This window comes from Echiichthys vipera (genome assembly GCF_963691815.1).
Source record: "Echiichthys vipera genome assembly, chromosome: 5".
In the NCBI taxonomy this organism is placed as follows: Eukaryota; Metazoa; Chordata; class Actinopteri; order Perciformes; family Trachinidae; genus Echiichthys; species Echiichthys vipera.
In genome coordinates this window covers 19083210-19092980 of record NC_139830.1, presented here as the reverse complement: position 1 = coordinate 19092980, position 9771 = coordinate 19083210, and the positions used below count along the sequence as shown (strand labels likewise).

At 36.5% G+C, this 9771-nt stretch overlaps 1 protein-coding gene across 5 annotated transcripts in view; it reads right to left on the bottom strand.

Annotated features, from left to right (window-relative positions):
- Positions 1 to 5940: 5940 nt before the first annotated feature.
- Positions 5941 to 9771, bottom strand: part of LOC310947223 (muscleblind-like protein 1) — a 69204-nt gene continuing 65373 nt past the window's right edge. For all 5 annotated transcript variants that reach the window (XM_083913974.1, XM_083913973.1, XM_083913976.1 and 2 more), the window contains one exon: positions 5941 to 9663. The gene's annotated coding sequence lies outside the window, so the exon portion shown is untranslated. The remainder of the gene's footprint in view (positions 9664 to 9771) is intronic.

Sequence of the window (9771 nt, the reverse complement as noted above, 5' to 3'; positions counted from 1 at the left end):
TTGGTCACTGGATCATATATAAATACACACATAAATATTTTCTTTTCATTAACTCCATTCCTACTCATGTATAGCACATTTTATTAATTTTTTTATAATTTTTACGCTCTAAATACCAATTTATTACAAAAAAGCCACTTCTGTTTTACACAAAAATTTAACATTTTATAATTGATGAATGCAATTTTTCTGGGGTATGTCAATGATTAGCAACAAAACTGACTTTGATAGATTATTACTTTTTGCACTATTACAAAAAATACCATAAACTCCTGGTCTGCCCTTTGTAGCCAATTTTCTGTCACTGGATCATATATAAAAAAATGTAAATTATTTATTTTTTTCCTTAACTCCAGTCCTACTCATGTATAGCAATTTTGAATTCATTTTTCACATTTTTAACCCTCTAAATATCAATTTAGTACAAAAAACTCACTTTTCAAGCACCTGCATACACAAACTGAGGCGACTCGGGAGTAAGTTGTGAAGACAGTGCATAATTTCGGGTTTTTTTTTCCGTGTTAATGATGAAATTCCAAAATCCATTGGATCCATCATCTCAGCATTAATAATCGCCATAATTAGAGCAAAAACTTGTCTTGCAAAGCCCAAAAAGGATGCTATAGTGGACAGACGGTTAACTATGACAAAGCCCAGAAAATAAGCGACAGATGTAATAGTAATCAGTTAAGAATCTGGAAGTGAATGTGTAAATTATAACAATCCAGTAAAACACTGGAAAAAGATAGGTGTTTTATCTTAAATTGTTTATGACATTAGTTTTTAAAGAGGAGATTGTACTATATACACCTAAATTAGCTTTATGAGATCCTACAACCCTGGTGTCAGTAGATGGCAGTGCCCAGTGGCCAGTTGACTGGTGGGCAGGGTTTGGTTTTGGCTGGACTTGGTCAAAAACTTTCTAATTTTACAGCTAATTGGTACACTAAAATATGCTCCTGAAAACATTTTATACGAGAAATATACAGTAAAGGAATCTTGATTCATATTTGATCGGCAATACCTAGTTTTACAGTATGATTGACGGAGTTCAGAGCCATCATTGACACTGCGTCAGAGACACCTCAGTGGTTGAGTAGAAGGTGGAGCCAGACTTATGTTATTTTTTTCACAGATCGTCTCATTGTGGATTGTGTCATTGTGTCTCATTGTCAGGATATAGTGTAGCGACAGTTTCAGCAAATATGAAAAAATAGATTTTTCATAGAAATTTACTGATTTCAGCTTTAAGACATTTTAATAAAATAGAATGATCAATTGTAAAGCCATGCAGGGGTCTAAAATAATTAAAATAACATATTTACCACAGTCTAAAGACAACAGTAGGTAATTTAAGACTTTGAGAAGAGCAGATTATGTGCTGTGAGTTATGAAGCTTGATTGGAACTTCTCAAAGATGTTGCTATTGTCTAGATAAGATGGAAACTGTTCTCCAGTACTTTGGACAGGAATGGGAGCTTTGACATGGGATGGAAATTATTTAATTTTGATTTATCATGGTTAGGCTTTTTAGAAAGATGTTGGACTATTGCATGTTTAAAGCAAGACGAGGTAGTTCAATTTATGCAACAGATGTTTATAATAAAGGGAATGTGGGTCCTACAACATCCAGTTCTTCCTTTAAATATAGGCACAGAGATTGTGTCATACATTTTGGACAGAGACACAGGCTGAGAGTCCTCAAGGATGCCATAGCAGGCAGACAGTATAGTTTGCAGTATGTGGGCAGTAGATTTGTTTTTGAAGAGAAAAAGTTTAAAACATCCTAAAAAAAATGGCAGTGGTTGGAACAGCACAAGTAGAGTACAACAGGGTTGCAAACTGAGTTGGTTGTGTGGAACAGAGCTTTGGTACTATGGGGATTTCTGGAGATGATAGTGTCAAAATACTTTGCTCTTGCAGCTTTAACAGAGTGCTGATAGTAGCCCTTTCATCAAATCTGTTGCTCATTGGCACGTTCAGTACCACCTCCTACTGTCTGGCTACCAGATGGTTTGTAGCCAGTGATGCTCCTCATGCCGCTCCACACGTCCTTTAAATTGTTCTGCTAGAGTTTGTGCTCCGGCTACCTCCTGTAGCTGTCTTTGAACAGCAAATGAAACCGTTTCCATGGCTGTCAGAGTCCAGGATGTCTCCACAAATTGAATTAAACATTGTTGTCAATTGGTCTGTTTTCAAATGAAGTTTTTGAAAGTAGTGAATGGCACCAAAGGCTTTTCTCAATGGGAAACTCAGCAGCCCGTGATAGATGGATGGTTCATCCAATCATCTCACTCAACAGTTTATAATGACAGCTTTTGGGATGGTTCTGTGTAACAAACCATCTGGCGCATCAGGTTAGAAGGCTGTGGCTGTGTGGGGGAATTTTTATGGGCCGACCAGAAGGAGCTGTATAGACCAGTTGGTCCAAGCTAAAACGGTAGCCAAGCCTAAATGGAACAAAAGGTTATAGTAACACAAGTCCATCAAAACACAACCAAATCACAGACCTGTTATCGGCAGCGCGGTGGACGGTTGGTGTTAAATTCTGTGATGGACTTCAACCGGTCAGATCGATACCACTCCTCTTTTAGGAGGAGATTATATTAGACTAACTGGCTGCTCCCACTCTCTTTTTTTCCATCAGCACAGGAATAAACACTCGCAGACACTTACGGTAAACACACACAAAAACACACTTCCTGTTATCACATACACCTGCATGTATACACAAACACACACACACACACACACACACACACACACACACACACACACACACACACACACACACACACTCCCACATACACCCTAGAGGAAATTGAATATTTGAGTCGAGCTCCAAGCGGCGCTCGGTGAAAGTAAAGTGGTGACTCAGCAGGCAGATTACACTGAGGGAGAGACTACAACAGGTCTAAGTCAAGGTGGGGAGGATGGGGCATATAATAATGAAATGATTACTTTGAAGTAAAGGTGTCAAAGAGTAAAGATGTCCAACTTTATCCTCATCATCATACATCATCAATAGATTACCTTTCCTTCTCTTTTTGTTTGCACATAAAACTGTTTCTGGGCCCTGTTTTTTTTCAATCTGTTTTTTTATGAAAACACCTCATCATTATTTCTTTATGTTTATGTCTTTATGTCTATACTCACATCTCACTATTGTGCCTCCTGCCGCATCTAATACTCAGTGAATTCTAAGATTCACTTGTTGTTGTTTCTCTCCTCTTTCTTTCGCTTGATTTCCCTCCCTCTTTTGTCATTATTGCCTCCATAATGAGGTCAGAGCATGAGTCCATTGTGGGGTCAGTTTAAAAAGAAAAAAAGATCTAACCCCTTAATTGAATTTGTCTGTATAATTTACACATATAAGTGTTTACATTGTTGTTGTATTTCCTCCCCTGAGAGGTAATTCATTAAATTACATTCATTGTGTATTAATGGACAGTTACGGTTGAGTGTTCACAGTGCAACTTCCTTTTAAAATGACAACGTGGCTAGGGGTGCAATCTGTTTATACTCACACACACACCCACAATCTCCTACACACTCACACAATATTCAGCCTTCTTTGTTGTTAAAAAGAAGCCTAATTGAAAAACTGGCCATGTTGAGGGGGCAGCGGTAAGTGAGATTCATGACGCGTTGTGGACATAAGGTCGTACATCATACTTTGTGAGGCGGCCGGCAGAAGCTGACATTATTGGATCAGCACTGCTTCATTAAGTCTCCATACGAGTCTGCCACTAACGCCTGTGGATAGGGAGATGGAGGGAAGGGAAGATAGAAGTGAGAAAGAAAGTTAGGACAAAAGCTGGGAGTGAGAGAGATGTAGAGGAAGAGATGGAGGGGAAGAGACAGAGCACAGAGAGATGGCAACAGAGTGAGTGAGGAGGGAGACAACATGGTTGTGCAATATGACAGCCAGACAATGAAACAAAACCACATTCATACACACTTTTCTGCAATTCAAGGTAATATGAAGGCAGATAATCTGACAGAAATTAGCGAGTAAGGAAACAATGCATTAGGAATAATGGGCCTGCAGTTTCCTGTTACTGTTGGCTTAGTCAACATTTCCACAACAACTAAAGCAGTGAGTCGGCAAACCCTTCAGCAGCTGAGTGCATCCAAGTCTCATCCATCCAGCCATCCAACCATCCATCCATCTATCCATCCGTCCAACCATTTATATCATTTCCCCTGACAACTGTTACTATTCTCTAATTTGATTGTGGTATGATCAGATAAGAGATAAAGCATCAGGAACAATAATCAAAGCCTTATTTAAATATTTTTATAATGTATTAAACATATACAAACGTTTAATTTAATGCACAACTCCAGTGGTGGACTAACAGGTTATTGCACATTCCTACATTCTGGAGTCACTGCTGGACTGAGCCCCAATTGACAAAGAGATGGTGCTATCTGCTGGCTGTACTGTGCATCACATCTTTGAACCAGCAGCATGGTTGTTATTTATTTTGCTCCAGAGAAGGACACTTTGCCCATGACAGGTTTCTGCGACATGAAAATATGAAGTCCTGTAAACCTGCACAGGTTTTTGGCTACATTTAACATATTTTATATAATTTAAAATGCTAAAATGCCGACATGAACTTGTCTTCTCCACAATGTGTGTATGCCTCAACATTTCAAGGTATTACTCATCACGTTGCTTCTTTAAAAAAACTGCATCGGAATCACATTCAGATTTCATCAGTACATGCTTCTTAAAGTAAGGAGGCACATATCGCTATCTCAATTAAAATCTTTGCTTCTAATTAGAAGCTTCAGTGGGTAGGACAAATTGATGAACCATGTGGAGAGATATCTATAATAAGATTTTAATGAATAATAATATTGAGCTGAAGTCATTGAGTGTAATAAAAACATTTAAAATATATCTGTAACACATTGGACCACGTTGGTGATTGTAATTCTGCTCACTGAATGAAAGTGTGATTATTAAAGTTACAGCAAATATAAAGTAATATCAGACAACACACACACACACACACACACACACACACACACACACGCAAATCAAAATATTTTAACTGGATATGAAAAGATACATTTGCTTTAGCTGCTATAGTTCGGAAGTATCTGAAATTTGTCATATTGTCTTTATATTTCACCAAGTTGTAGATAAATTATGTATTATGATTTGGCATTATAAATAAAATTGAATTGAATTGAATAATTGATCAGAGTGTCCACTAGTAGACTCCTTAACTATATAATGTAAATGGCAAATTATCTTTTTAAGTATTTTTATATGTATACTGTAACTATGGCGACATGTCATTCAATTTCAATTCCATTTTATTTACAGTGCCGAATCATAACACAAGTTATATCCAGACAGTTTACATATAGAGTAGGTCAAAACCACACATTTCCTTTAAACATGTTGGTTTATTCAGACATTAATCTAAATTGATGAGATAGTTTTTCATAGCTTTTTGGCTCAGCATTAGTTGACATCGCTGTTACTATTTTCCTTCTTTTTTGCTATGAATTTCATTTTGTTTAAAGAAAGAGTTAAACATTTTGAAAATATTCATCTTCACCTTCTTGCTTAGAGTTAGGATGATAAGTTATGTGGGGTTATGTCCAGGACTATCTATATGCTGAACGCAGAGACTTCTTTGAATTGCAAGGTAACCTAACACAATTTTACACCTATACAGAAAAAGACAGAAAATAATCTAATAACTGTTAGAGCCTATCCTGCTGTTTTCCTGTGTCCAGCTTTTGTGCAAAACTAAGCTAACTATCTGTAGCTTTATATGAAAGCTCTATCAATTTTCTCATCAACTTAACAATAAAGCAAATATGTGAAATGTGGAGCCATTACTTTGGACGGAACAACAACCCCCATATATTTTAAATAATAAGTCACATTCTTCTTCAGTTATTTTGTAAATTTTTATTACATTTTTATTCATAACAGCAAGAATCAAATATAGCAATGCAGGCCCCGTGAAAAAAAAATGTCAAGAACTTTTTTCTCTTAACCACACAAATCTATCAAAGTTTGCACAGGACACCACAGGTTTTATTAGCTACATTCATGACTTCAGTTATTACATGATATTGTAGTTTATAAAACCCCAGCAAACACATACCTATAAGATACAGTTTCCCCACCTCTATTTCATTTCACACACATTTCATTTCATTCCAATGAGATTATATTTTATGGCTTTAGACTGTAACAATCAGAGGGTTTCACTACAGGAGCTTTTCAGAGGAGGTGGCCGGTATGCAAACATGACACATCCTTTCAGGGGGCCTGAAGCAGTAAAACAAGCAGAAACAAACCGCAGCAGAAGACAGAATACATCATATTAGCACTACAAGCAGAGAAAACAAACAAGAAGGAAAAAGGTTCAGTTTACATTATATCCTAAATGTAAGCATGTGTGCTTGTAGGAGATGAGAGATGACAAAGATGAACAGGACACAGTTTCAAACTAACAACTTATACCAAACCACAAAACAGTTTTTCAATCGGAAATTATATTATATAAATTTCGCCTGATGTTAAACTACATTCCTGTTTGATCAGTTTCATCTACTAGAAGCACAGCTTACATAAACATAATGAACATATTTATAGCTATGGTGTTTGTGTTGCATGTACTCTCCAAGTGGTAAAACTTTAGGGAGTATATTCTCAGGTATCTTTTTTTTTTTCTTTTTTTAAATAAACCACTATTCTATTTTTGTATTTTATATATATTTTATTCCATTACATTGATAGAATATTGTATACTGTAAATACATCTTTCTTTGTAACATGTTTTCTTATTTAATATTACTGTTGTGATTTTTTTTAGAGGGTATATGTATTTCCTTTAACATGCATTCCTCTCTGAGTAAAGTAAGGAGACAGGACGTGTTGTGATTGGTTGGGCCTGGGAGGGCTGGGCCACGACACACAGACCTGTCAGTACAGGCAGGTTAGGGGACCAGACAAACCCAGTCAGGCCTTTACGCTGGAGGGCAGTGGACACCTCCTCCGGAAGGTTACCTGGCAAACTACAAGCTGCTGACAAAAAAGAAGAGCAACACTTGGCCTTTTCTGAAACGGGTCGGTGAGTGAGAACTCAGTGCCCCTTTTGATGCAAGCAATTTTGTTCAGCCTTTCATAAGATTTTTTTTTTTATCCTAGCAAAATTCCTTGTCATTATAGACATAACTGTTTTTATTCAAAATAAGATCTCAATATACATGATTCTCTCTTTTTTGACTATGTACAGAAGTGCAAAAAAGTCAACCTTTATCACCTTAATCGCTTCAATATCCCACACCCCACCCTTGCTGTTTGCAGTTGAATAAGTCAGAGATGAGTGTGCAAACTCATTTTCCTGCTCATCACATTCACCTGACCCCGACAACAACGCCCCCCAAAAGTGATCAAATATGCAGCTTGTTTTCCAACATGGCCCAATTTCCAGGGAGAGTAAAAATATTAAAACAATAGTTACTATTTGAAATGGATACAGTAGAAAATAACATCTTTACTCTAAACATCTAAGAACTAGATTTTTATAATTGTCTTTTTTTCTTATATGACTAGTTACAAACCTTACAATCGTTAAAATATTACTCGCTTATTGGCGATGGTTGCCACAGTGACAACTTAGCCTCTCTGTTCTATTATTTCATCACTGTTAGATACTCATATAAAACATCCTTGTTCAAAGAACACAAAAAGACTAGATAAATGAACAATATGCATACAGTTCAACAATATGCATAACGTAGAAAATATTGAGTTTACAACCATAATCATACCAAAATTAAACATGGAATTTCAGGAAACTGTGCATGAGGAACACACAAACACACACTTTTTTAATATATATATATATATATATATATTTTTTTTTTACCTTATATTCATTATAAGAAAGATAAATATGAGTAAAAACTAAAAATTCTAACTAAATATCAAAATATCATCCAAACAAAATAAAGCAAAACACTCATCATCCAAAGAAAAAAACACAAGAAAGTTAAGAAAACTCTTTCAATAAAAGACAAAAAAGGGACAATTAATAGTGCTCTCTGTGTGTATGTTTTAATATGGCGCGGATTAGGCAACTGGATGGTTCAAAATGGCATGTTGCATTGTGCTGACCCGGTGGTACATTCTAAGGCTTTGGATGAGTAATACAATCGTTTTTATTCTTGCCACTTTCCCTGTACTTTCCACCAATTAAATATGCCTGCAGAACACCCAGAACTCAACAAAAACAACGAGTTATAGAGATCTACTCTATACACCCCGATCCTATGGACTAGCCCATCTGGCCCACACATTTTTAAAAAATTGCCCCATTAGTCTGTCCACAACATCTAGTAACAGTGACACAAAAAGACTTTGGCTGACTATCTGAAAACAGCTCTCAGGTAGACATATTAAACAAATATTCTTAAATATGTCGGACTATATACACACACTACACTGTATCTTCTTTGACAGTCCGCCTTAAAATATGCATAACTATACGAATGAAAAAACTATTTTTGACTTCTGTCTCACAGCAGTTTGGATACCAACTGATCGCCCTGTATAAGCTATTCATCACACCATCTTCATCAATAGAGAGTCTTTGGTCTCTTGCCCAGGCCAAGAACCCACATACAACTCACTTGGCTTAGAGTGAATAGACTTCATGGTCATGGAATTATCTCTGTCGTTATAGATACAGTATTTTTTTATGTTCAAACTACTGACGCCAACAATAAATTCTAAGACAATTTAAAAAGTGATTAATTCAGTAGATGATATGAGTAAAGCAGACAATCTGGGGAAGGTCCTCTAATCAACACTGGTGCTACTGGGGATCACAGGAAATGACAGGTCACAGCATTGAACATTACATGCTGTCCAAGAGAGGAAACAGACGTATTAAAGGGAATTGTTGAGTTTAACATTTTGTAGAACTGCTTTAATAGCATCCATGTTTTGTTTTTTTTAGATGTATGGCACTTTACAGGGATGCCTGTTGGGTTAAAGACATGTGCTTAAGAGATAGAAAGGTAGGCTACAAAGGTTTGAAAGACACCTTACAGACATTCAGTTGCTATTTTGCCTCTGAGTACACTCATGTGATTTCCCTTATCTACCTGGTCTGACAAAATAAATTCATAAACAAAATCATTGTACATGCATATGTGTTTCAGTCAGGTCATCGTTTTTTTAATACCTCAAATGAAATACAAGGTGCATCTTTATGTAAACAAATGAACATATTTCAGTCAAAGACCACCAACCAATAAACACAAAAAGTCATGATCTTGGTCAATGGAGATACCAATCCAATCAATTTTTTTTGACAACTGCTCCACTCATTTGCCTCATGTTAACATTCAAAGTGTGTCCGGTGAATAAAGGTAAGTGGCCTCCACAGAGCGAAAGGCAGTCTTTAATGCAAATGATGTTCTTTTCTGTTGTTGTGTTATAGTGTGAATGAAGTACACATGAAAACAATCCTAACAAACTGTGCCTCCTACGTTAACATGCAGATTTATCCCAAACCAATGTAGATTTGGTTCTCCGTTTTTGCTCTTGATGTTACAGGCATGAGGGGTGATCGCAAATCATGGCCTCGACACCACTGCATGCTCAAGTTCCATCTGGGAAAAAAGTTCACAGGACAAAACAGATGTGGAAGAAGAGGTTAACCCACAACATCAACTACGTGTTTAAAACAGCGTGGCAGCTTTTTCTGAGGATGTGTTGAA